General features: G+C 40.4%; 1 long non-coding RNA gene across 1 annotated transcript; it reads left to right on the top strand.

Annotated features, from left to right (window-relative positions):
* Window positions 1–925: 925 nt before the first annotated feature.
* On the top strand, window positions 926–26,483 carry LOC128095153 (uncharacterized). Its single transcript, XR_008213170.1, has 3 exons — window positions 926–1,138; window positions 2,377–2,472; window positions 23,686–26,483. It is a non-coding gene; the product is annotated as an uncharacterized LOC128095153 (long non-coding RNA).

Genomic DNA, 26,483 nt, shown 5'->3' with positions numbered 1-26,483 from the left:
TTCTATCTTTTTACCCCCTGCTTTAGCAGAGAGAGGGTATCGGCCACTGTTGATATGTTAACCTAAATAAAGCTGGCAATTACCCCAGACTTGTTTTTACTGTCTGGTTAGTGCAAAAAGAGCCCAGCAATGGTCCAGCCAAGAGGTAGGTCCTCAGGAAAGAACACTGCCCGGGTTGCAGCAGATGAAAGCCAAGTGAGATGCCTGCTGCCCAGTGAAGAATAGACTGTTGCTGCCCCAACTTGAGACGTGGTGGCACTAGAGTGTCTCAGGACTGGGCGCAACAGTGAAGTGGTTTCACTCACTCTTCCCTAGGGTATTACAGTCCTGTGGATGAGAGTGAGTAGTGCCCGAGATGCACTTCACGCTTTCTGCCTCAAGGGGGACTGGAGCAGGCCTCTCCAACAGCAGCCACATGGAGGCCACAAGGCTGAAAAGCAAGGAAAGGGGACTGGGGTGCTCAGTGTCAGATTTCCTCCTCCTTGACCTGCCTGGAACCCCCAGGCAATTTCCCCTAGTTCTGGAATGGCTCATTTCCCTAACAACCCCAGCTCCCTTCTATTTCAAGCTAGTCTTGTGGTCATGACTTATTAAATAACCTGTATCATGCATTTCTCAAGCTTCCTTCCCCATAAGGATTAGAGAAGTCTTGTGTTACAAAGGATTTTGAATGCTCAATAGAGTTACCTCAGAGAAACAGGACAGGAAGTCAGTGTTTGACCTGGCTACAGTGTAGGACAGTGTCACAGTTAGCATGTGAGTGTTACTTTTACATCTTGGCAGTTGTGTGTAGCAAACACTTGGAAGACAAGGGATTTGTAACCTAGATCAGCAAAAATGGTGGCTCTCAGGAACAGGACTTGAGGACCCTGGAGTCTGAGAACAGAACAGTAAACCACACCACCATGTTTCAGAGCAGGATCTGGGAAGCCAGCGGGCTGAGGCCTTTGTGAGGGCCTTCCTGAAGCAGAGCATACCTCACTGGAGCCAGCAAGACTGTGAGAGCCATCTGCAACGCAAGGCTGTGGTCTTGGAATACTTGTCAGAAGCCAAAGCAGCAGCAGAAGAAATACAAAGGCCTCACTGCCAAACAGAGGAGAGACATGAGGCTCTTTGACATTAACCCAGAGCAACAGAGGTACGCCCATCTTTCCTAAAGGCCTTGCCACTCATCATTGCCTGGTCTTTCTGGTCAGGGTGTAGACTGGTGATTCCAGGGACTCACTAGGCAGCTCTGTCCCCTTAGTCTCAGGAGCTTCTCTGCCTTTTGTCACAGGAGGCAGCCTCCCCCTACCAATTTTTTTATGTCTTGGCTTGGCTTCTAAAAGTCAGGCATTGGTGAGCCAGAGAACTTACATCATTTAGTGTCTCTCCTAGGCTCACTAATAAGTGAGTCTGTTACCCATAGCCACAGACTCTCTTGGCTTTCTAGAAAAGAGGAACTGATATTCCTTAATATGGACTTTCGTATAGCTTTTAATATCCCTAGAAAGAATCACCCACTCAAAGGTTACTGCCAAGGAGAGGTACTGCCTATACATGTCTGAAGTTTCTGAAAGGAATGTATCACTTTCTTGTGGGAGGATGTCTCCTTTAAAGCAGTTCTGAGTTTGTGTGTACAGCCACTATTTATAGGCTTTGTATAACACTCTATTGCCACATAGCCTTCCACGCCCCAGAAGGCATGAGAGTGTCACTTTATTCTGGGACTGTCTTCATGGGGTTCTTTGAAGTTCTTGTTTCAGGTTTGAGCCTGGTGTTCTTGACTCTCTGACCCTGGCTTTGTGTGAAAGGGCACCAAGACAAATGGTAATAGTCCCAGGGAAAATCTTCTGGTCCTCTCCCTTCACTTTCTGGACAATCCCACTACTTTACACAAGGACCTTCTTTGCAAGTCTGCACCTTAACCTCCTATATCAGTGGGTTAAACAAGGTTGATGTTAATTTTGTTTCTTGTTGGGAGAATTCCTGCAGGGCTGCAGCTTGTTTATTTCCTGAGTGTTAGCACCTAGCTTTGATCTGCTTTTTGTGATTGCTACATCTTGTTTCCATTACCTCCTGTTTGAAGAATTATCTGAGTGTTTGCTAGGAGTTCAAAACCTATAAAAACTTGGTTTAGGGACAATCCAGAAAACTGTGGTTTTCCTTTACTGAGAATTTGCAATTGGCATAGTCCCTTTGGAGAGGCTTAGATAAGACGTTTTGGTATATGGAACTGACTTCCTAAAGGTGTTAATTGTACAACAATAAAAGGGCCCTTTGCTTATCTATAATGTTTCAGTCTGGAGAGACAGACCCCCTATGAAGGTGGAAAAGTCTAAAATCATACTTAGAATGCTCTGTGCCTTCTTTCCATGGACCCCTGTGAACACACAGCAAATATACAACGTTTTGGTGCGACATTGTCATGGTGCTTGAAGAAGGACAGAGGATCCTGACACTTTTAAGAAGTGGAAGAAGTTCACTCTCTGGGTAAGATGACTCCAGGATTGGCAGGGTCATGGGGAATTTAAACTCCCCATCTCAGGAGCACAAAATGTACAATTGCTAAAATGCTTGTTAAATGGAAAAGCAGTAACTGTACAATTTTTAAAGATAGAAACAAAATGGCTCCTGAGACAAAGAATAAATCAAGGAAAAAGGCCCATCTCAATAGAGAAAAGGGAAGGAAAGGAAATTAAAGGAAATCCCTGCATAGTAAAGGGAGAAATACTTAATCAAAAAACAAAAAACAAAAAACAAAAATGATTTTCTGGTAAAAAGGGGAAAATTATCAAATCAAGGACTAAAAATTAAAAGTCACTGTGAACAAAAAATAAGGGAAAGAAAAAAAGCCTCTTCCCAGTAAAAATAGGAAGAAAAAAGTCTCTTTTTGATATAAGAATTTGAGGATAGTTGTAACTTAGAGCTCTCCCTGCCTGTCAGCTCTTTCACAGACCTGCAGATCGGCAAAAAGAGGGGGCATCTGAATTACAAAGAATGAGTGGCAGGGCCTCACTGCTGCAACCTGAGCAAGCACAGCAGGCTCAGAGCTGAGAGTTTTCCTGTCTGTGGGCTTAACTTTGGTTTAAATGATTCTTGTTTTTTTTTCATCACAGCAGGAATAACTCAATATTAAAGATCCCTTCCTGGGAAATATTTTTTATCTTTCCTTATAGTTGGAATAAATCATTATCAATGGTCCCTTCATGAGAGAAAGAAAAAAATTTAAACAAGCCCAACTTCTAGTAAAAAACAAGTATAGTCAGGGCATAAAGTACTAAGTCAATGCTGTTTGAATATCCAGAGATATTAGTCATTCATTGTGTAAAGGATGTTCTCTTCTCTTGATTGTCTAATCATAATGTTTAATTTTTTATACTAAATGAATTGGAAGAACAACATTCATGACTTTAAACTATAGTATTGTGTTTGCTCTTCTCTGTTGGTCATTTACTGAAGATCTGGCTCCAGTCTTTTAAGTTGCCTTCTAGAAATTCTTGGTTAAATTGCATAAAAATGTAACACTTGAAACAGATTGGGTGGTTAGCTTATTAGATACTATGGTTACTAAGGTAAAAGCTCATAAAAATGATCTCTTACTGATAAGGAGCTTACAAAAATTATTTTTCCACTAAGTAAAATATAGGTAAATTGTTTGACCCACACTGTTAATAATTGGCAAGTTACATTAACATGTTACTTAAGATCTGTAAAAAAGTATCCTCCTGTTAAAATTTTATAAAAATATTCCATAGTATTACTTAAAGTTACCTCTTAAAGTCCTATAGATATTGTTTTCAATGCTTTTATAGATGACATATGTAAAAAAGGACTATGCAAATAAATGCTGGTGGTAAAGTTGCTCAACTGTTATTACTTCCACATTTTAAATGTAAAGCAACTCCAATTGTAAGACAGGAGATTTAAAAAATACTGAAAAAAAAAGCCGGGTGGTGATGGTACACACCTTTAATCCCAGCACTCGGGAGGCAGAGCCACGCAGATCTCTGTGAGTTTGAGGCCAGCCTGGTCTACAGAGCGAGATCCAGGACAGACACCAAAGCTACACAGAGAAACCTTGTCTATAAATAAATAAATAAGTACTGAAAAAAATGTTTTGGCAAACTATTATTAATGATAAGAGGCCAAAGCTAAAATTACAAGTAAATGATATTCAAATTTCAGGCCTAAAAAACACTAAAGCTGATATATCTGTAAATTTTCAAAAATCTTAAAATCCCACTTGGCCTTTACAAGAAGTCTCCACTCAATTTGTAGTCAATGGAACCTTATCTCAGGTAAAAACAGAATGTAGAATGGATTAAATATATATGGACTGAAGGACAAATAGGTATGTTAAAGCCTTGTGTAGCTGATATCGCTGTGAATTTTTGGGAGAGAAATTTGTTACAACAATGGGGAACTCAAATTAATGTTCTTACAATTTCAGAAACAGCTCAGAAAATGATGTTAAAAATGGAGTAAATTCCTAGAAAAGGTATTGGAAAAAACTGTTGAGGAAAATAAGAGGATATACAGCAGGATATCCTCTTTGTTTTGTTCAACAGCAGGATAAAATAGGAATTGCCTATTCAAATTTGGAGTAGGAGCCGCTGCTGGTAATCTAACTAGTTAAAAGGGCTAACTAATAAGCCTACATGGGTGGGGCAGTGGCCCTTAACTAAAGAAAAGTTACAGGCACTTGAACAAAAGTAGTAAAAGAACAGTTAGATGCTAAGCACATAGAGGAAACTACTAGTCCTTGGAATTTTCCTGTTTGTAATAAAAAAGGAATCTGGAAAATGGAGATTATTAATTGACTTAAAAGTGATTAATAAGGTGATTCCACCTATGAGATCTTTATAGTCTGGAATACCTTTATATTCCTTATTATCTAAGGATTGGGCTATTATAGTTATTGATTCACAAGATTGCTTCTTTATTATTCCTTTACAAGAACAGGATAGAGAAAAATTTGCTTTTCCAATTTCTACTAATAACAATGCTCAACCAGTAAAATGATGTCATTGGAATGTCCTTCCCCAAGGAATGTTAAATAGCCCAATTTTACGTCAATATTTTGTACATCAACCACTACAAATCATTTGTAAACAATTTCTTCAATCTATTATCATTATATGGATGATATTTTATTGGCTGCTTCTGATACAGATACATTAGAAAAAATGTTTAATGTGGTACAGAAAATTTTACCCTGTTGGGGACTACAAATTTCTCCTGAAAAAAAAAAATGCAAAGAGGAGATTCTTTTAGTTATTTAGGATTTAAATTAAGTAAACAGAGAATTCAGCTGCAAAAAGTCCAGATTTGGAGAGATCCAATGCACACTCTTAATGATTTTCAAAAAATATTGGGTGATATTAATTGGTTACCTGTTGTATGATATTTTGTTTGTGTTCTGACAAATAAAGCTATCCTGGAGATCAGAGGGTAGAGCTAGCCACTAATTAACCATAAAGGCAAGGCAGTGGTGGCACACCCCTTTAATTCTAGCATGTGGGATGAGGAAGCAGAAAGATAAGGAATTCAAGGCCACCCTGGGCTATACAAGATTGAACCAGTATAAAAGAGAAACAGAGCTAGGTAGTGGTGGCTCACACCTTTAAGCCCAGCACATGGGAGTCTCACACCTTTAATCCCAGCAGTAAGAAGGATCATGCCTTTGATCCCAGCACATGGGAGGTGGGGACAGGAATATAAGGTGGTGGGTGGAGACAGGATCTACCCACCCATTCAGTCTAAGGATTCATAGAGATGGGATATCCCTCATTCAGTCTGAGATTTTGTAGAGGCTTTGAGAAGTCTTTCTAGTGGTTGCCTGCTCTGCTGATCTTTCAGCTTTCACCCTTGACATCTGACTCAAGGTTTTTATTATTAAGGTTAATTAGGATCACACTTCAGTTACATCCTACCATTGGATTGTGTACTCAAGAATTAAATAATTTGCTTCAAATTTTGCAAGGTGACTCAGATTTAAACAGTTCAAAGCAATTAACAGCTGAGGCTTAAAGTGAATTAGCCTAAGTTGAACAAAAATTACAAAATGCCTATATGTGGATCGATTAGATCTCATAACTAAATGTATTTTAGTAATCATTCCCCTACTGAATTCATTTTGCAGAGGGAGGATAATATTTTGGAATGGATTTTCCTAGCTCACCAACAGAGGAAAATGTTAACGACCTATACAGTAAAAGGTTCTGATTTAGTCATAAAGGGAAGAATAAGACTTTGTCAATTGTTAGGAATGGATCCAGCTGAGATTGTAGTACCCTATACTAATGCTGAAATTGTGCAATTATGGATGATTAATGATGATTGGCAAAGAGCTTTTAGTAATTTCCTAGGAGAACTTAACAACAAATATCCAAAAGTGAGTGACTTCAATTTATAAAAAGAACTGAATGGATTATTCTCTACATAGTGAAAAGAACATCTATTTGTGGGGCTCTTACATTTTATACAGCTGTGAGTAAATTAAGAGTAGCTGGTTATATATGATCATCTCACTGGAGGCAGAAAAGGCATTTGACAAAATCCAACACCCCTTCATGATAAAGGTATTAGAGTGATGAGGAATACAGGGAACATACCTAAACATAATAAAGGCAATTTACAGCAAGCCAACAGCCAACATCAAATTAAATGGAGAGAAACTGAAAGCAATTCCACTAAAATCAGGAACGAGGCAAGGCTGTCCACTCTCCCCATACTTATTCAATATAGTACTTGAAGTTCTAGCCAGAGCAATAAGACAACATAAGGAGATTAAGGGGATACAAATTGGAAAGGAAGAAGTCAAGCTTTCCCTATTTGCAGATGACATGATAGCATACTTGAGCGACCCCAAAGATTCCAGCAAGGAACTGATACAGCTTATAAACACCTTCAGCAACATAGCAGGATACAAGATCAACTCAAAAAAATCAGTAGCCCTCCTATATACAATGGACAAAGAAGTGGAGAAGGAAATCAGAGATACATCACCCTTTACTATAGCCACAAATGACATAAAATACCTTGGGGTAACACTAACCAAGCAAGTGAAGGACCTATATGACAAGAACTTTAAGTCCCTGAAAAAAGAAATTGAAGAAGATGTCAGAAAATAGAAAGATCTCCCATGCTCATGGATAGGCAGAACTAACATAGTAAAAATGGCAATCTTACCAAAAGCAATCTACAGATTCAATGCAATCCCCATCAAAATACCAACACAATCCTTCACAGACCTGGAAAGAATAATACTCAACTTCATATGGAAAAACAAAAAACCCAGGATAGCAAAAGGAATCCTGTACAATAACACAACTTCTGGAGGCATCACGATCCCTGACTTCAAGCTCTACTATCGAGCTACAGTAATCAAAAGAGCTTGGTACTGGCATAAAAACCGACATGTGGACCAATGGAATCGAATTGAAGACCCTGACATTAATCCACACACCTATGAACATATAATTTTTGACAAAGAAGCCAAAAGTGCACAATGGAAAAAAGAAAGCATCTTCAACAAATGGTGCTGGCAAAACTGGATATCAACATGTAGAAGGCTGCAAATAGATCCATATCTATCACCGTGCACAAAACCTAAGTACAAGTGGATCAAGGACCTCAACATAAATCCAGCTACTCTGAACCTGCTAGAAGAGAAAGTAGGAAGTAGTCTTGAACGCATTGGAATAGGACACTACTTCCTAAATCGAACACCAGTAGCACAGACACTGAGAGAAACAATCAATCAATGGGACCTCTTGAAACTGAGAAGCTTTTGTAGAGCAAAGGATAGGGTCAACAAGGCAAAGCGACAGCCTACAGAATGGGAAAAGGTCTTCACCAACCCCACATCTGACAGAGGAATGATATCCAGAATATATAAGGCATTCAAGAAATTAGACATCAAAATGCCCAACAGTCCAATTAAGAAATGGTCTATAGAACTAAACAGAGAATTCTCAACAGAGGAAACTCAAATGGCCGAAAGACATTTAAGGAATTGCTCAACATCCCTAATCATCAGGGAAATGCAAATCAAAACAACTCTGAGATACCACCTTATGCCTGTCAGAATGGCTCAGATCAAAAACACTGAAGACACCTTATGCTGGAGAGGATGTGGAGCTAGGGGAACTCTCCTCCACTGCTGGTGGGAATGCAAGCTTGTACAACCACTTTGGAAATAAATATGGCACTTTCTTAGAAAATTGGGAATCAATCTTCCCCAAGATCCAGCTATACCACTCTTGGGCATATACCCAAGGAATCCTCAACCACACCATAAGAGCAATTGTTCAGCTATGTTCATATCAGCATTGTTTGTAATAGCCAGAACATGGAAACAACCCAGATGCCCTTCAACTGAAGAATGGATAAACAAAATGTGGTACATATACACAATGGAATACTACTCAGCAGAGAAAATCAATGGTATCATGAGGTTTGCAGACAAATGGATGGATCTAGAAAAAATCATCCTGAGTGAGGTAACCCAGACTCAGAAAGACAAATATAGTATGTACTCACTCATAGCAGGATACTAGACATGAAACAAGGATGACTTGTCTGCTACTCACATCACCAGGGAGGCTACCTGGAAAGCAGGACCCCAAGAAAGACACAAGGATCGCCCAATGACAGAGAAATGGAATGAGATCTAGATGAACAGCCTGGACATGTGTGGGGGTAATGAAAGGCGAGGGTTGAGGGAAAGAGAGCTTGGGGGAGCGGGAGATCAAAGCTGGATCAACAACAGAGAGGGAGAACAAGGATTAGGAGACCATGGTAAATGAAGACCACATGAGAATAGGAAGAAGCAAAATGCTAGAGAGGCCCACAGAAATCCACAAAGATACCCACACAACAGACTGCTGGCAATGGTCGAGAGACAGCCCGAACTGACCTACTCTGGTGATGGGATGGCCAAACACCCTAATTGTTGTGCTAGAAACCTCATCCAACTACTGAGGGATCTGGATGCAGAGATCCATGACTAGGCCCTGGGTGGATCTCTGGGAGTCCAATTAGCGAGAATGAGGAGGGTTTATATGAGCGAGAATTGTTGAGACCAAGGTTGGATAAAGCACAGGGACAAATAGCCAAATGAATGGAAATACATGAACTATGAAGCAATGGCTGAGGGGTCCCCACTGGATCAGGCCCTTCGAATGGGTGAGACAGTTGATTGGCTTGATCTGTTTGGGAGGCATCCAGGCAGTGGGACTAGATCTTGTGCTCATTGCATGAGTTGGCTGTTTGAAACCTGGGGCCTATGCAGGATTGTTTGGCTCGGCCTGGGAGGAGGGGACTAGACCTACCTGGACTGAGTCTACCAGGTTGACCTCAGTCTGTGGGGAAGGCTTTGCCCTGGAGGAGATGGGAATGGGGGGGTTGGGGGAAGGTGAGGGGGATGGGAGGGGGGAGAACAAGGGAATCCATGGCTGATATGTAGAACTGAATTGTATTGCAAAATAAATTTAAAAAAAGTAGACAAACCCCATTTTCGAAGTTCTCATGAAAGACTCTATGATGTTTTGGACTTTGGCTTTGCAATAATATGGAGAACTGGAGAGTTATGGACATTGATTTGGGCCATAGCAAAAACAAATATTTGTTGCATTGTGTTCAAATGACTTCATTTAACCAGCTCAGTCTGTGAAAGAGAACTCATCCAATGGCCACAAAAACATTGCACTTTGCATTTGCCTACAACTAACTAGATGCTTGTTGAAGAAAGTCAAGGTGTATTTAGATCATATCTTTCATTTTCTGTAAATGTATGTATCTTGAAATGTTTAAAGTATGTAAAATCTAATAACAAACTAACACGTGAAACTGAAAAAAAAAGAATAGCTGGTTATAAAGCAGAAAGCATCAGTAAAGTTATTCAAAGTCTATGATTCAATTCAAAAATCAGAGATATATGACTTTCTGATGGTTTTATTAGACTTTAATGAATCTCTTAATATAATTAGTGATGCCTAATATGTGGAAATGGTGGTATTGCATATAGAAACTGCTAAACTTATTCCTGATAATTCAGAATTAACTTTATTATTTGTACAGCCACAATAGGCAATCCAAGAAAGGACTTGCCCACTTTATATTACCCACTCATACTGGGTTCCCTGGACCATTAGCAAAAGGAAATGAAGAAAGTGATCAATTACTGATAGGAAATGTATTGGAAGCCTCAGAATTTCACAAGAAACATCATGTTAACAGTCGGAGCTTAAAGAAATGTAGATGAATTTCTAAATGGTCTTATTAAATAAAAACACAGAGCCAGATATAGGAGTGAAAGCCTGGGAGAGATCAGGGAAATAGGGAAAGTCACAGCTAACCTTCCTCACCAACTTGGCAGCTTCCAAATGCAAGTTCCTCCCTGTCTACCCACACCTTGCTGTTCTGCCATCTGATTTGCTCTCTCCATTCAGCTACATCATTTTCTCATCTTACCCAGCTCTGTCACTTCCTCTCTGTCTGTACAGACCTCCACAGTTAACTAGTTTTGGAATTTATGGTGTGTGCCACTACACCTGGCTCTGTTTCCAGTATGGCCTTGAACACACAAAGATCTTGCCTACCAAGTGATAGGATTAAAGGCATTGCCTGACTTCTTTCTTTACTTAAAATGGCTTGCTATTTCATCTGATCTCCAGGCAAGCTTTATTTATTAAAGTACAAATAAAATATCAATATTTCAGCACAAATAAAATATCACCACAAAGGAAAAAAAATTCATTACTTGGCAACAAGCTAAGGAAATTAGAAAAAAAATGTCCTGCTTGTTCTTTGTATAAGCAAGTTCCTTTACCTGCAGGAACTAATCTTAAAGGTACATACACAAAGAAATGAAATTTGGCAAATGGATGTATTTCATTTAGCAGAATTTGGAAAATTAAAACACATTCATCATATCCTTGATACATACTTTGACTTTTAATTGGCACCTGCATTAAGTTCTGAAAAGGCTGATTCTATAATTACACTTTCATTAGAAACAAAGGCTGTAATGGACATACCAATACAAAATAAAAATGATAACACCTCAGCATATATCTCCTGCAAATGACACTTTTTTTTAACAGGTTACAGCATAAAACACATTACAGAGATACTATATAATCCTACTGGACAAGCAATTGTTGAAAGTCCTAATAACACTCTAAAGGAGATGCTTGTCAAACAGAAGGATGATATGAGGACCCCTAGGGATAGCCTGCACAATGTTTTACTTACCTTAAATTTTTTAATTGCTAATGAAACAGTAACAACAGCTACTGACAGTCATTGAACAATACAAAAACTCCTTTGTACTGAAAGGTTGCCTTTACATCACTATGGAAAATGGGAAAGGTGTTATGATGGGGTTGAGGTTATGCTTATGTTTCTGGAGGAGATTAGAACTTGTGGATACCATCAAAATTAATAAAGCTTAGACATGAGCAAGAGAAGTCTCCTGGATGATTCCTGTTACTGAGATTCATCTGGGAAGGAAAAAACACAGGAGTGCCTTTGGAGCAGACAGCTAATCCTCCTACTTGGGGACAGCTTATGAATTTATATGACAAAGGGGAGGTGGTAATTCCTATGACTCAGAAACCTCTGAATTCTACAAATCTATTACTTTTCATGCTACCTATGGTAACTTTACAGGTATAAGGGACTGATCATAGTTACTTGGACTTTACTAATAATCCTCAAATTAATTTAGCAGTATGGTGGAGAAATATGGATATTCCTGTGGTGGTTAATAAATCTTCTTGGCTATCTGGTCCTTATGATAATTGAGGCCCTGCTCAGCCAATGGAGGAGGGTAAAGAAATTAAAAATTATACTGTGGGAGCATAAGGAATTCCTATTCATATGGGAAATGGAATTCAGTGTCTAAATATAACCTCTCAAGTATGACTATCCACAGTGCTACCTAAGATTATCATAGTAAGTTTTATATACTTCATGCATCTGGTTTTAAAGGACAGGTGATTAATGCTACTAGATCCATAAATCTGCCATTCTGTGAGATGAGGGTTACCAACAAGGAACCTGACTGGGTCCATTGGCAACAGCGCAAGATGCTCATTAATATGTCCTGTGGAGACATCACTCATTGGAGCCCTTATGGCTCCCCTCAAGGAAAATATTCTCACGTAGAATTAAAATTGAAGTGGTATAGTTTGAGTGGAACTGTAGAAATTAGTTCTTATGTTAATGAACCTATCCAATGGCATGGAATTGGAATGTCAAGTTGTCTCCTGCAATTCAATTTGTACTAACTTGTGAAATTTATCAAGTGCCTCCCACCCTCTTTTTTTTATACATTTTTTTACATAAAAAATTTTTTCTTTCATTTTATATACCAACTTGTTTCCCCTTCCTCCCCTTCTCCTACTTCTCCCCACCTCCCCTCCCCATCCCACCCCATCTCCTCATAGAGGGTAAGGCCTCCCTTGGGTAATGAATACCAAGTTGGGGCTGGACCTAGCCCCTCCCCCTGCATAAGGGCTGAGTAAGATATCTCACCACAGAGAATGGGCTCTAAAAGCCTGTTCATGTACCCAGGATAAGTCCTGGTACCATTGCCAGGGGACACACAAAGACATCAAGCCACACAACTTTCACTCCCATTCAGAGGGCTTAGTGTGGTCCAATGCAGGCTCCCCAGTTGTCAGTCCAGAGTCCATGAGCTCCCACTAGCTCGGGTCAGCTATCTCTGACCTCCCACCCCCCTTGCTCCTCTAATCCTTCCTCCCTCTAGTCAACTGAAATCCATGATCTTGGCCAATTGCTTGGCTATCGGTCTCTGCATCTGCTTCCATCAGTCACTGGATGTAGGTTCAGACGTAGGTTCAATGATGACAGTTAGGGTAGACACCAATCTCAGTGCAGGGGAAAGATAGTTCAAGCACCCTCTCCACCAATGCTACAAGTCTTAGCTGGGGACAATCTTGTGAGTTTCTGGGGTTTTCCATAGCTGCAGATTTCTCCCCATCCCCTTCATGGAACTTTCTGTCAAGATATCTCTTTCATTGCTCTCCCTCCCTATCTCTCCCCAAACTCGGCCATCTCAAGTACTGGTGTTCCCACCTTCCATCCCCTCCCTCTATTTCCCACTCCCAGTTTACCCAGGAGACCTTGACCCTTTCCCATTCCTGGGGCAATCCACATGTGTTCCTCTTGGTGTCCTCTTTACATTGCTTCTCTAGGGTTGTGGATTGTAGCCAGGTTATCCTTTGCTTTGCATCATTTTCTATCCATAATTTTTCAATGTCCTCCTAGTTAAAGGTATGACAATTTCTGCTGGGTCTATTCCTGCTAATTGACGAAGTCTCAATTTTCCTTTCCAAATCAAGTCAGAGATTTTTTTCCACATAAGTTTTTAATTTTTTATTTTATTTATTTGGTAAAAATATCCATTCTAATATAATATCTTCCCTCTGTATTAATATTCTTGTACGAGAATGCCTAGAAGGTAAAATAACCAAAATCCAATCCAGCTTTGGATCAATACGATCCACGTGCCCTTCATGTACTTTCTTTTCTACCAAGGCCAATTCTTTCTCAGCTTCAGGTGATAATTCTCTTGGACTATTTAAGTCCTTGTCACCTTCTAAGGTTTTGAACAAATTATGCAGTTCATCATTTTTTACCCCAACAATAGTTCGTAGATGAGAAATATCTCCAAATAATCTTTGAAAGTCATTAAGAATCTGTAGTCTATCTCTCCTAATTTGCACCTTTTGGGGTCTAATTTTTGGTAGCTCTATTTTATATCCTAAATAATTAATAGAATCTCCTCTTTGTATCTTTTCAGGAGCAATTTGTAATCCCCAACAAGGCCAAAATTTTTTAACTTCTTCAAACATTCTTTCTAAAGTATCTGCATTTGAGTCAGCTAGTAAAATATCATCCATATAATGATAAATTACAGATTTAGGAAATTTTTTATGTATCACTTCCAATGGCTGTTGTACAAAATATTGGCACAGAGTTGGGCTATTCAACATTCCCTGTGGGAGGACCCTCCACTGAAATCTTTTAACCGGGTGAGAATTATTATAAGTAGGCACTGTGAAAGCAAATCTTTCTCTGTCTTTTTCTTGTAAGGGTATTGAAAAGAAACAGTCTTTTAAATCAATAACTATGAGAGGCCATCCTTTTGGTAACAGAGTAGGCAAAGGAATTCCAGATTGTAGAGAGCCCATTGGCTGAATTATTTGTTAATTGCTCTAAGGTCTGTTACCATTCTCCATTTACCAGATTTCTTCTTAATAACAAATACAGGAGAATTCCAAGGGCTGGTTGATTCTTCAATATGCTGAGCATTTAATTGTTCCTCTACCAGCTCTTCTAAAGCCTGGAGTTTCTCTGTTGTTAAAGGCCATTGCTGGACCCATACAGGCTTGTCTGTTAACCATTTTAAAGGTAGAGCTGTGGATGTCTTTGGAAGATCATCAGTTGTTGTGCCCTGTTCTTGTATAATATGGATGGCTGGTTATCACTCAGAATAATGCTTTCTAATATTTCTCTCAGAAACATGTGCTAGTTTATGATTTGTTTCTGAGATTGGAGGGATGTTAATCTGAGTATTCCATTGTTGCAACAAGTCTCGACCCCACAGATTCATAGCTATGTTAGCTACATATGGTTTCAATTTTCCTCTCTGTCCTTCTGGACCTATACATTCGAGCCATCTTGCACTCTGTTTCACCTGAGATAATGTCCCAATTCCTAATAGTTGAACGTTTACCTCCTGAAGAGGCCAAGTTGGATGCCAAAATTCTGGTGCAATTATGGTAATGTCCGCACCTGTGTCTACCAGACCAGACAACAAAACACCATTTATTTTTATTGATAATTTTGGTCTTTGTTCATTAATAGAAGTTTGCCAAAAATTTTTCTTTATGTTTTCTCCTGAATTTTCTATTCTCTCTGTTTCATCATCCTGACCAGCATGACTTATTCCAATAGGCATTTGCTTATTTAATTGCTCTGATTAGGGGTTTCCTCTACAACTGCAGGAAAGTTTTGAACTGGATTTGCTATTGGGGCCTGCATGAGGCCCCTCTGGGAGTTTCCCGAAGACTGAGGCAAAGGATTACCCTGTCTGTCCCTTGTTGATCTACACTCGTTTGTCCAGTGTTTTCTCTTACCACACCTTCTGCATACTCCAGAAGGAAGGGGCATTCTGTTGCCATTGTTCCTTGAAGAAACATTGTTTCTAGGAATGACCTGTTTACAGTCCCTTTTCAAATGTGCTTGCTTTCCACATCCAAAACATCTAACATTCCTCAAACCTTTTGAAATTGCTTCTCCTACCCACGTATCATCATGCTCACAAGCTTCAACATTAACTGTGTCTCTAATCCAATCTTCCAAAGGTGCAGATCTTGCCTTTAATGGCCTGATTATTGATTCGCATGCTGCATTCACATTCTCAAAGGCCAAAGTTTCAATTATTATCTTACTAGCTTCTGAATCCGGGACCATTCTCTTTACTGCTGAAGCCAGTCTTTGTAAAAAATCTGTGAAAGATACTTATGGGCCTTGTACAACCTTTGTAAATGACTCACTTTTTTCCTGGTTCCTCAACTCTGTCCCATGCATTCAAGGCTGCTGTTCGACATAAAATTAGGGTTTGGACATCATATAAACATTGTATTGTGCTGAAGCATATTGACCTTCTCCAATAAGCTGATCCAGGCAGACTTGTATTCCTTTATCCCTCCACTGTTTTTCTATGTTTTTAGCTTCATCCTTGAACCAAGTTAGCCACTGAAGCCTTTGACTGGGTTCAAGAACAGCTTGTGCCAGCTCCCACCAGTCCTGTGGTACAATCCTAGTATATGTTGACCAAGAGTTTAACATTTGCTTTACATATGGGGAATGCATGCCATAAGATACTATTGCCTCCTTAAACCTTCGTAAACCTAACATTTCAATTGGAGCCCAAATATTTTGTGTAGTCATTTGATCAGTCAACTGCTGTACGGTTACTGGACAAACTAAGGGTGACTGTGTGAAATCAGGCTTTCTTTCTGTAACTGTATGATCCCATCTTGAAGCAACTACACTGTTAGTTTCTTCTGTCTGAGTAGATAACGTCGATATAACCAACTGTCTAATTAAATAAGAAACACAGAGCCGATTCAGAGAAGAAATCCAAGAGGTCAGAGCTAAGAGCCTCACCCTTCCTAATTCAGCGATCCTCTTCAGCCAAGAGAGCTCTCCGAAAAGGGCCTACTTCCTGTGTGTATGTCTTTATATAGTCTAGCTGTTCTGCCTTCTCATTGGTTGTAAACCCAAACACGTGACTGCCTCGTCACTGCCTGAATGTACCGCCCTCCAGGTCCTTAAAGGCGTGTGCCACCACCGCCGTGCACTTGCTATGGCTCTAATAGCTCTGACCCCCAGACAACTTTATTTATTAACATACAATTAAAATCACATTTCAGTACAAGTAAAATACCACCACAGAATGAGGTTTTCCAGGAGAATGGCTGCCTCTGCCAAGGTGGGAAATAACAACTCACAACTAAACAGGCAGAGGAGCTTTTTAGGGGAAGAATTTCTTCAAAGAGATTTTTCTGTTCAAAGATTGATTTGTTTTCCTGCTCAAGGATTAGCTGGTTTCATTGGTCAGGAACAGAGTTGGCTTTAATTTCAGGGCCAGGGCATATTTCTTTCACTGGCAGAGCTGGCTCTGGTTTCAGGGCCAAACTGTGTTTTGTTCATTGCTTGTTTTTTTTTTCATTTTTCTTTATTATGTAATGTTCTACTCACTCTACATACCACTCTCAGATTCCCACCTCCTCCCTCCTCCCACCCTCCCTCCCAAGCCACCCCATATCCCCACATCCCCGAAATCAAGGTTTCCCTTGGGGAGTCAGCAGAGCCCGGCACACTGAGCCTAGGCAGGTCCAAGCCCCTCCCCACTGCACCAACGTTGTACAAGGCATCACACCAGTCACCAGGCTCCCCAAAGCCTCCTCATGTACCTGGGACAGATCCCGATACCCCTGCCTGGGTACCCCCCAAACAGTTCAAGCCAAACAACCGTCTTCCATATCCAGAGGGCCTAGTCCAGTCCCATGGGGGCTCCAAAGCCACTAGTCCATAGTTCATGGGCTCCCACTAGTGTGGCCAGTCATCTCTGCATGTCCTTTCATCATGATCTCGATGTCCCTCACCTGCAGAATCCCTCCTCTCTCTATCTCTCTCATCGATTGGATTCCAGGAACTCAGCCTGGTGCCTGGATGTGGATCTCTGCATCTGCCTCCATCAGTCACTGGACAAAGGCTCTGTGATGACAGTTAGGGTATTCACTAGACTTGTCACCACAGTAGACCAGTCCAGGCACCCTCTAGATCACTGCCAGCATTCCAAGGTGGAGTCATCCTTGTGGATTCCTGAAAGCCTCCCTGGCACCCTACTTCCTCCTATTCCCATGATGTCCTCATCTGTCATGATCTCTCCCTCCCTGACCTCCCACTCTGTCCCTGTTCCAGCTCGACCCTCCCATTTCCCTATGTTCCCATGCTGCACTCGTCCTCTTCCACCACCCCCACTCCCAGTCTGCTCATGTAGATCTCATCCAATTCTCCTTCACTGGGCCATCCATGTGTCCCTCCTAGAGTCTTTCCCTGTTAGCTAGCCTCTCTGGAGCTGTGGGTTGGAGTCTGGCCATCCCTTCCCTCACATCTAGTGTCCACTTATGAGTGAGTATATACTATGTTTGTCCTTCTGAGTCTGGGTTACCTCACTCAAGATGATATTTTCTAGATCCATCCATTTGCCTACAAATTTCAAGATATCATTTTTTTAATGGTGAATAGTACTCCATTGTGTATACGTGCCATATTTTCTTTATCCATTCTCCAGTTGAGGGGCATCTAGGTTGTTTCCAGGTTCTTGCTATTATAAATAATACTGATATGTACATAGTTGAGCATGTGTCCTTGTGGTATGATTGGGCATTCCTTGGGTATATGCCCAAGAGGTATAACTGGGTCTTGAGGAAGACTTACTCCCAAATTTCTGAGAAACCACCATACTGTTTTCCAGAGTGGCTGTACAAGATAGCATTCCCACCAATAGTGGAGGAGTGTTCCCCTTGCTCCACATTCTCTCCAATATAAGCTGTCTTCAAAGTTTTTTATCTTAGCCATTCTGACAGTTGTGAAATTGTATCTCAGAATTGTTTTGATTTGCACTTCCCTGATTATTAAGGAGGTTGAGCAATTCCTTAAATGCCTTTCAGCCATTTGAGAATCTTCTGTTGAGAATTTTCTGTTAAGCTCTGTAGCCCATTTTTTAATTGGATTGTTCAGTATTTTGATGTCTAGCTTTTTGAGTTCTTTATATATTTTAGAGACCAGCCCTTTGTCAGATGTGGGGTTGGTGAAGATCTTTTCCCATTCTCTAGGCTGTCATTTTGTCTTATTGACCATGTCCTTTGCTCTACAAAAGCTTCTGAGTTTGAGGAGGTCCCATTTATTTATTGTTGCTCTCAGAGTCTGTGCTACTGGTATTATATTTAGGAAGTGGTCTCCTGTGCTGATGCATTCAAGACTACTTCCTACTTTCTCTACTATCAAGTTCAGTGTAACCAGATTTATGTTGAGGTCTTTGATCCACCTGGACTTAAGTTACAAAACTTAAGTACAAACACGGTGACAGATATGGATCTATTTCCAGTCTTCTATACATTGATATCCAGTTATGCCAGCACAATTTGTTGAAGATGTTTTCTTTTTTCCATGGTACTTTTTTGGCTTCTTGTTCGTATGTTCATAGATATGTGAATTAATGTCAGGGTCTTCAATTTGATTCCATTGCTCCATGTGTTGGTTTGTATGCCAGTACCAAGCTGTTTTTTTTATTATTGTAACTCTATAGAGCTTGAGATCAGGGATCATGATGCCTCCAGAGGTGGCTTTATAGTAAAAGATTCTTTTAGCTATCCTAGGTTTTTTGTTTTTCCATATAAAGTTAAGTATTATTCTTTCCAAGTCTGTGAAGAATTGTTTTGGGATTTTGATGGGGATTGCATTGAATCTATAGATTGCTTTTGGTAAGATTGCCACTTTTACTATGTTAATTCTACCTATCCATGAGCATGGGAGATCTTTCCATTTTCTGATACCTTCTTCAATTTCTTTTTTCAGAGACTGAAAGTGCTTATCATACAGGTCTTTCACTTGCTTAGTCAGAGTTACCCCAAGGTATTTTATATCATTTGTGGCTATTATTTTAAAGAGTGATGTTTCTCTGATTTCTTTCTCAGCCCATTTATCATTTGTATATAGGAGGGCTACTGATTTTTTTGAGTTAATCTTGTATCCTGCCACATTACTGAAGGAGTTTATCAGTTGCAGGTGTTCCCTGGTAGAATTTTTGGGGTCACTTATGTATACTCTCATACCATCTGCAAATAGTGAAAGTTTGACTTCTTTCTTTCCAATTTGTATCCCCTTGATCTCCTTTTGTTGTCTTATTGCTCTAGCTAGAAATTCAAGTACTATGTTGAATAATTATGGAGAGATTGGCAGCCTTGTCTTGTTCCTGATTTTAGTGGAATTCTTTGAGTTTCTCTCCATTTAATTTGATGTTGGATGTTGTCTTCCTGTAAATTGCCTTTATTATGTTTAGGCATGTGCCTTGTATTCCTGATCTCTCTAGAACCTTTATCATGAAGGGGTGTTGGATTTTGTCAAAGGCTTTTTCAGCATCTAATGAGATGATCATGTATTTTTTTATTTCAGTTTTTTATGTGGTGTATTACATTGAGAGATTTTCATATGTTGAACCATCCTTGCATCCCTGGGATGAAGCCTACTTGGACGTGATGGATAATTTTTTTTATGTGTTCCTGGATTTGGTTAGCCTGTATTTTATTGAGTATTTTTGCATCAATGTTCATGAGAGAGACAGCTCTGTAATTCTCTTTCTTTGTTGCATCTTTGTGTGGTTTTTGTATGAGGGTAACTGTAGCCTCATAAAAAGAGTTTGGTAATGTTCCTTCTGTCTCTATTGTGTGGAAAAATTTGAAGAGTATTGGTATTAGATCTTCTTTGAAAATTTGGGAGAATTCTGAGCTAAAACCATCTGGTTCTGGGATTTTTTGTTTTTTGGTTGGGAGACTTTTAATGATCATTTCTATTTCCTTAGGGGTTATTGGTCTATTTAAATAGTTTATCTGGTCTTGATTAACTTTGGTATGTGGTACCTATCCAGAAAATCATCCATTTCTTTCAGATTTTCCAATTTTGTGGAGTACGGGTTTTTGAAGCATGACCTGATGATTCTCTGGATTTCCTTGTTGTCTGTTGTTATATCTCTCTTTCAATTTCTGATGCTCTCTCTCTGCTTTTGGGTTAATTTGGATAAGGGCTTATCTATCTTGTTGATTTTCTCAAAGAACCAACTCTTTGTTTCATTTATTCTTTGTATTGTTCTGTTTGTTTCTATTTTATTGATTTCAGCCCTCAATTTTATTATTTCCTGGCATCTGTTTCTCCTGGGTGAGTTTGCTTCTTTTTGTTCTAGAGCTTTCAGATGTATTGTTAACTCACTAGTGTGAGATTTCTCCAACTTCTTTATGTGGCATTTAGTGCTATGAATTTTCCTCTTAGTACTGATTTCATAGTGTCTCATAAGTTTGGGTATGTTGTACATTCACTTTCTTTGAATCCTAGGAAGTCTTTAATTTCTTTCTTTATTTCTTCTTTGACCCATTGGTGATTCAATTGGGCATTATTCAGTTTCCATGAGATTGTAGGCTTTTTGTAATTTTTGTTGTTGTTGAAATCTAACTTTAGGCCATGGTGGTCAATTAAGATACAGGAGGTTATTTCATGTTTTTGTATCTGTTGAGATTTGCTTTGTGACCAAGAATGTGCTTGATTTTGGAGAAGGTTCCATGGGGTACTGAGAAGAAGGTATATTCTTCTGTGTTGGGGTGGAATATTCTATAGATATCTATTAAGTCCATTTGAGCCATAATGTCTGTTAATTCCCTTATTTCTCTGTTAAATTTCTGTCTGGCAGACCTGTCCATTGGTGAGAGTGGGCTGTCAAAGTCTCCCACTACTAGTGTATGGGGTTTGATGTGTCATTTAAGCTTTAGTAATGTTTCTTTTACAAATGTAGGTGCCCTTTTATTTGGGGCATAAATATTCAGAATTGAGATTTCATCTTGTCGGATTTTCCCTGTGATAAATATGTAATGACCTTCCCGATCTCTTTCGATTGACTTTAGTTTGAAGTCTATTTTATTAGATATTAGGATAGCTACACCAGCTTGCTTCTTAAATCCATTTGATTGGAAAGTCTTTTCCCAGCCTTTAATCTGAAGTAGTGTCTGTCTTTGAAGTTGAGGTGTGTTTCTTGTATGCAGCAAATGGATGGATCTTGTTTTTGTATCCATTCTGTTAGCCTGTGTCTTTTTATAGGTGAATTGAGATCATTGATATTAATGGATATTAATGACCAGTGATTGCTAATTCCTGTTATTTTTTTGTTGGTAGTGTTGTGTGTTTCTCTTCTTTGGTGTATGTTGGTGTGGGATTATCTATTGCCTGTGGTTTCATGGGTGTATCTAACTTCCTTAGGTTGGATCTTTCCTTGTAGTGCTTTCTATAGGGCTGGATTTGTGGAAAGATATTGTTTAAATCTGGTTTTATCATGGAATATTTTGTTTACTCTGTCTAGGTTGATTGAGAGTTTTGCTGGGTATAATAGTCTGTGTTGGCATCCATGCTCTCTTAGTTTCTGCATAATGTGTGTCCAGGACATTCTGGCTTTTAGGGTCTCCATTGAGATGTCAGGTGTTATTCTTATAGGTCTGCTTTTAGATGTTACTTGGCCTTTTTCCTTTGCAGCTCTTAATATTTTTCTTTATTCTGTATGTTTAGTGGTTTGATTATTATGTCGTGAGGGGACATTTTTTTGGATCCAGTCTTATTGGTGTTCTGTAATCTTTATAGGCATTTCCTTCTTTAAGTTGGGAAAGTTTTCTTCTACGATTTTGTTAAATATATTTTCTGTGCCTTTGAGTTGGTGTTCTTCTCCTTCTTCTATCCCTATAATTTGTAGGTTAGGTCTTTTCATGGTGTCCCAAATTTCCTGGACATTTTGGGTGATGACTTTGTTGGCTTTAGTGTTTTCTTTTACTGATTATTCTATTTCCTCTACCTTCAATGCCAGAGATCCTCTCTTCCATCTCTTGCATTCTGTTGGTTATGCTTGCATCTGTAGTTCCTGTTCATTTCTCATATTTTCCACTTCCACCATTCTCTCAGTTTGTGTCTTCTCTATTGTCTCGATTTCATTTTTCATATCTTGAACTGCTTCCCTCACTTGTTTAATTGCTTTCTCTTGGCTTTCAAGGGATTTACTGATTTCTTCCCATTTTTTGTTTGACTTTTCCTCAAATTCTTTAAGGGAATTTTTCATTTTCTCTTTAAAGATCTCTATCATCTTCTTAAGGTCATTTTAAGGTCAATTCCTTCTCTTTCTTCTGTGTTCAGATGTTCAGGTCTTGCTGAAGTAGGTTCTGATGGTGCCATATTGGTTTTTTCGTTGTTGACTCTATTTTTGCACTGGTGTCTACCCATCTCTTTCTCTACTTGGTGAAAGTGGTGTCTGTCTCTGAGGAAGCCTCTCTTGGTACAGTGGGAGCTCTTGGTCTAATTGGTGCCAGTGGACTCTTTGTCTCAAGGAGCAGCTCTTAGTCCAATTGGTGCTTGTGGGCTCTATGTCAGGTAGTAGCTCTTAGCCCAATCTGGCACCTGCAGTTTCTGTCTCAGGGAACACTTGCAGTCTCTGATGGTGGGTGGGATTTGAGTGAGGTGGGGCTTGTGGGTTACAGGGCCTGATGGGGGATGGTGGTAGTCTGATGTGTCTGCAGGTCTGCCTGCTGACTGGCCTATAACTGTGACTGCAATGGGTGATCGTGTGGGGGCACAGAGTTGTGACCCTGGGCCCAAAGCCAAGGGGCTGGGGTGTTCAGGTATGAGGATAAAGACTCACCTCTTAGTCCTATCGAGTGCTGGCGGGCTCTGTCTCAGGGAACAGTTGCAGTCTCAGAAGATAGGTGGAATTTGAGTGAGGTGGGGCTTGTGGGTTACAGGGCCTGACAGGGGATGGTGGTAGTCTGACCTGCCTGCAGGTCTGTCTGCCCACTGGACTGTAACTGGAACTGCAATGGGTGGTGGTATGGGGGTGTAGGGTTGTGCCCCCAGGGCCCAAAGCCTAGGGGCTGGGGTGTTCAGGTATGAGGATAAAGACTAACCTTTTAGTCCAATTGGGTGGTGGCAGGCTCTGTCTCAGGGAACAGTTGCAGTCTCAGAGGGTGGGTGGGATTTCTCATTAATTCTTTTTAGCATTTTGGATCTAATTTTAGGGCCAGGGCACATTCTTTCACTGGATTTGAATTGAGGGACAAAGTGTGTTTCTTTTGCTCTGGTATCAGGGTCAGGGTATGTTTCTTAGGTTCTGTATTGAGAGCTAAAGTGTTTCTTTTGCTGGCATGTATCCAGGGCCAGGGTGTGTCACTAGCTCTGATTTCCAGGTTAGAATGGGTTTCTTTATTTGGTCCCATTTCCTTGCATGGCTCCCCACAGGAAACTACAAAGCTGCCATCTCATCATTTTTTCCCACTGTCCTCTTGCTTCCTACAGAAAATTTCCAAAGTGCACCTTTCTTTGGGACAGAATGTGCTCTGCAGCCCCGTGAGCCTGTGCTGAGGAATACCACGCCCTTAGCATGAAATGTGTGCAACTTCTCCAGGGTCTCCACCCCAGCTGTGAGTTCAGCATGGCTCTTTCCATGAGATTCCAGCACTTGTTGCCTAGCAGCTCATGGACAGTGTCTACCCCTACCTACCAGCTGACATGACCATGGTGACAGCATTGACTGACCAGGGACAGAAGCCTACATTGGCACTCTCCCATCCAGGTGTTCTCCAGTGGTATCCCAGAGGAAGCACTTACAGGAGGGAAGCTGTGTGGTGATATTGTATTTGTGCTGAAATGTGATATTTTATTTGTATGTTAATAAATGAAGTTTGCCTGGAGATCAGAGGTCATAGACAGCCATAAACAGAAGTCAGGCAGTTGTGGCACATGCCTTAAACTGATCACAAGCAGACAGTCTCTATGTGTTCAAGGACATAGCCAAGCATGGTGGCACATGCCTTTAATCCCACTACCAACCATAGAGAACTGGAGGTCTGTATATAGAGGCAGTGATGAGGAAGTGAGGTGGCTGGGTTAAGAGCCAATGAAAAGGCAAAACAGCAAGGCAATAAACATACAGGTTACACAGGAAAAGGATCTCTTGGGAAGCTATGGCGACGTAGTGAGCTAAGGTTAGTTGGTGGCTATCACTCTGCTCTCTATGGATTTTACCCCTGTATTTGGCACTGTGTTTCTTATTTAATAAGACTGTTTAGAAATTTGTCTACATTTGGCACCCAACATGGGGCCATGTTGAGTCTCATGACCATGATCATATGTGGATAAGAGAAGCAATTACAAAAGTTTTGAGGAAACATGTCATATGTTTTGGGTGTGGAAAAGAAGGTCATTTGAAAAGGGAATATAAACAAGGCATTCCTAGAAAGAAGGTTTATTCAAGGAACAATGGCAACAGAATATCCCTCCCTTCAGGATTATGCAGAAGGTGCGGTAAGGGTAAACATTGGACCAATGAATGCAGATCAACAAGGGACAGACAAGGTAATCCTTTGCCTCAGTCCTCAGAAAACTCCCAGAGGGCCCTCATGCAGGCCCCCACAGAAAATTCACTTCTGACCTTTCCTGCCATCATAGAAGAAACCCCTTCTCAGAGCAATTTAATAACCAAATGCTTATTGCAATAAACCAGGCTGCTTGGGGTGATAGAACAGTTGAGGCAGAGAGAATAGAAAATTCAGGAGAAACCATGAAGCAAATTTTTTGGCACAATTTTATAAATGAACAAAGACCAATATTAAAAATAGGAATAAATGACATTTTTGGATGGTTTGGTAGACACAGGTGCAGATGTGACAATAATTGCACCAGAATTTTGACATCCAAATTGGCTGCTTGAGGAGGTAAATATTCAGCTGTTAGAGATTGGATCATTATCTCAAGTGAAACAAAGCACAAGATAGCTTGAATGTATATGTCCAGAAGGACAGATAGGAAAATTAAAACCATATGTGGCTAATATAGCTATGAATTTTTGGGGCCGTGATCTATTATAAAATGAAATACTTAGATTAACACTCTTCCAAAAACAGGACAGGGAATGTTCACCAGGAAAAACTGAGTAGTTACTAAGTGTCTGTAAACCGAGGTGGTACCATTGCTACTCAAGCATAGCTCATAGGATTGCCTGGCCCACTATTGAAGGAACCTGAGTGCTGAGGTGCATTGAAAGGAGGGGATCATCTCACTTACCAGGCACTGACTCCTTCCTTGGATCTTTGCCAGTGGTGGAAATGGAGACAGCCTGAGGATTGACACCTTCAGGCCTGAAACTCCGTCTGCTACAGAGTCCTGACTGCTGCAATGTCTGCACCCAGGATACCCAGATGAAGATACCATCTGTTGATGGGGACAGGTCATTAACTGCCCTTATTCACAGTCCTTCAGAATTCCTTCTTTGCCTCCAGCTCCAAGCCTGGAACAAACAGAAAATAACAATGTGGAAGAGATGACTGCTGAGCAATCAAAGCTGCTGAATGCCTATGAGGGCAGTACAGAAAACCAAGATTCATCCCTCCTCCGTTTAGCACACCCAGACATGCAGTAGCCCCTGAACTACATTGATGATGGGAGACTAAGGCAGAACCCAGCTTCTGATAATGCCATCTTGGGAAGCAATAGCCTTGGTCTAGGAGAGCCTGGGTCTTTGTAGAGTGTCATGGTCTCAAGCATTGACTTGGAAGACAAGACTACAGTGCTGTCAGATATTCAACTTCCTCAACTCTTAAACTCCCTCACTGACCTAGACTACTGGGAAAATCCCACAGGAATCCATTCGAAAGACTCCACAGTCATCAGGAGGAATAAGTTTCAAGAACGCTCCAGGATCATAGAACTCTCTGAACAGGTAAGCAAGAAAGAAATTATCTCATCTGCTTCATGGATCTCTTCAGGCCCAAATCCAGCACCAGGACCTTGTGGAGGGTAGAGAGGCTGGGCCCAATGCTGCGGCTAGTGAAGGGTTTATTGACAACATGAACAACAAACATTTGGAAGGCAAAGCTCAGGAAGCCACACCCAGCCGGCCCAGGATAACTAGGGTACAGGGGCAAGATGGGACTAAGAGGACTAGGGAAAACAATTTCAGCAAAATACAGCAGCTGAAGCCATCAAGTCACAGAGTCAAGACACAAGAGAAACTCACCATCCCCAAGACCAAGAGGAAGAAATTATACATGAGCTCAGCCATGACAGATTTAAAAAGCCTCGAACTCACCTCGGAA

Source organism: Peromyscus californicus, unplaced genomic scaffold (genome assembly GCF_007827085.1).
Source record: "Peromyscus californicus insignis strain IS unplaced genomic scaffold, ASM782708v3 Scaffold_4__1_contigs__length_199733344, whole genome shotgun sequence".
NCBI classification, from domain to species: domain Eukaryota; kingdom Metazoa; phylum Chordata; class Mammalia; order Rodentia; family Cricetidae; genus Peromyscus; species Peromyscus californicus.
The sequence above is the reverse complement of the archived record's forward strand: the minus strand, read 5'-3'. Positions and strand labels throughout refer to the sequence as shown.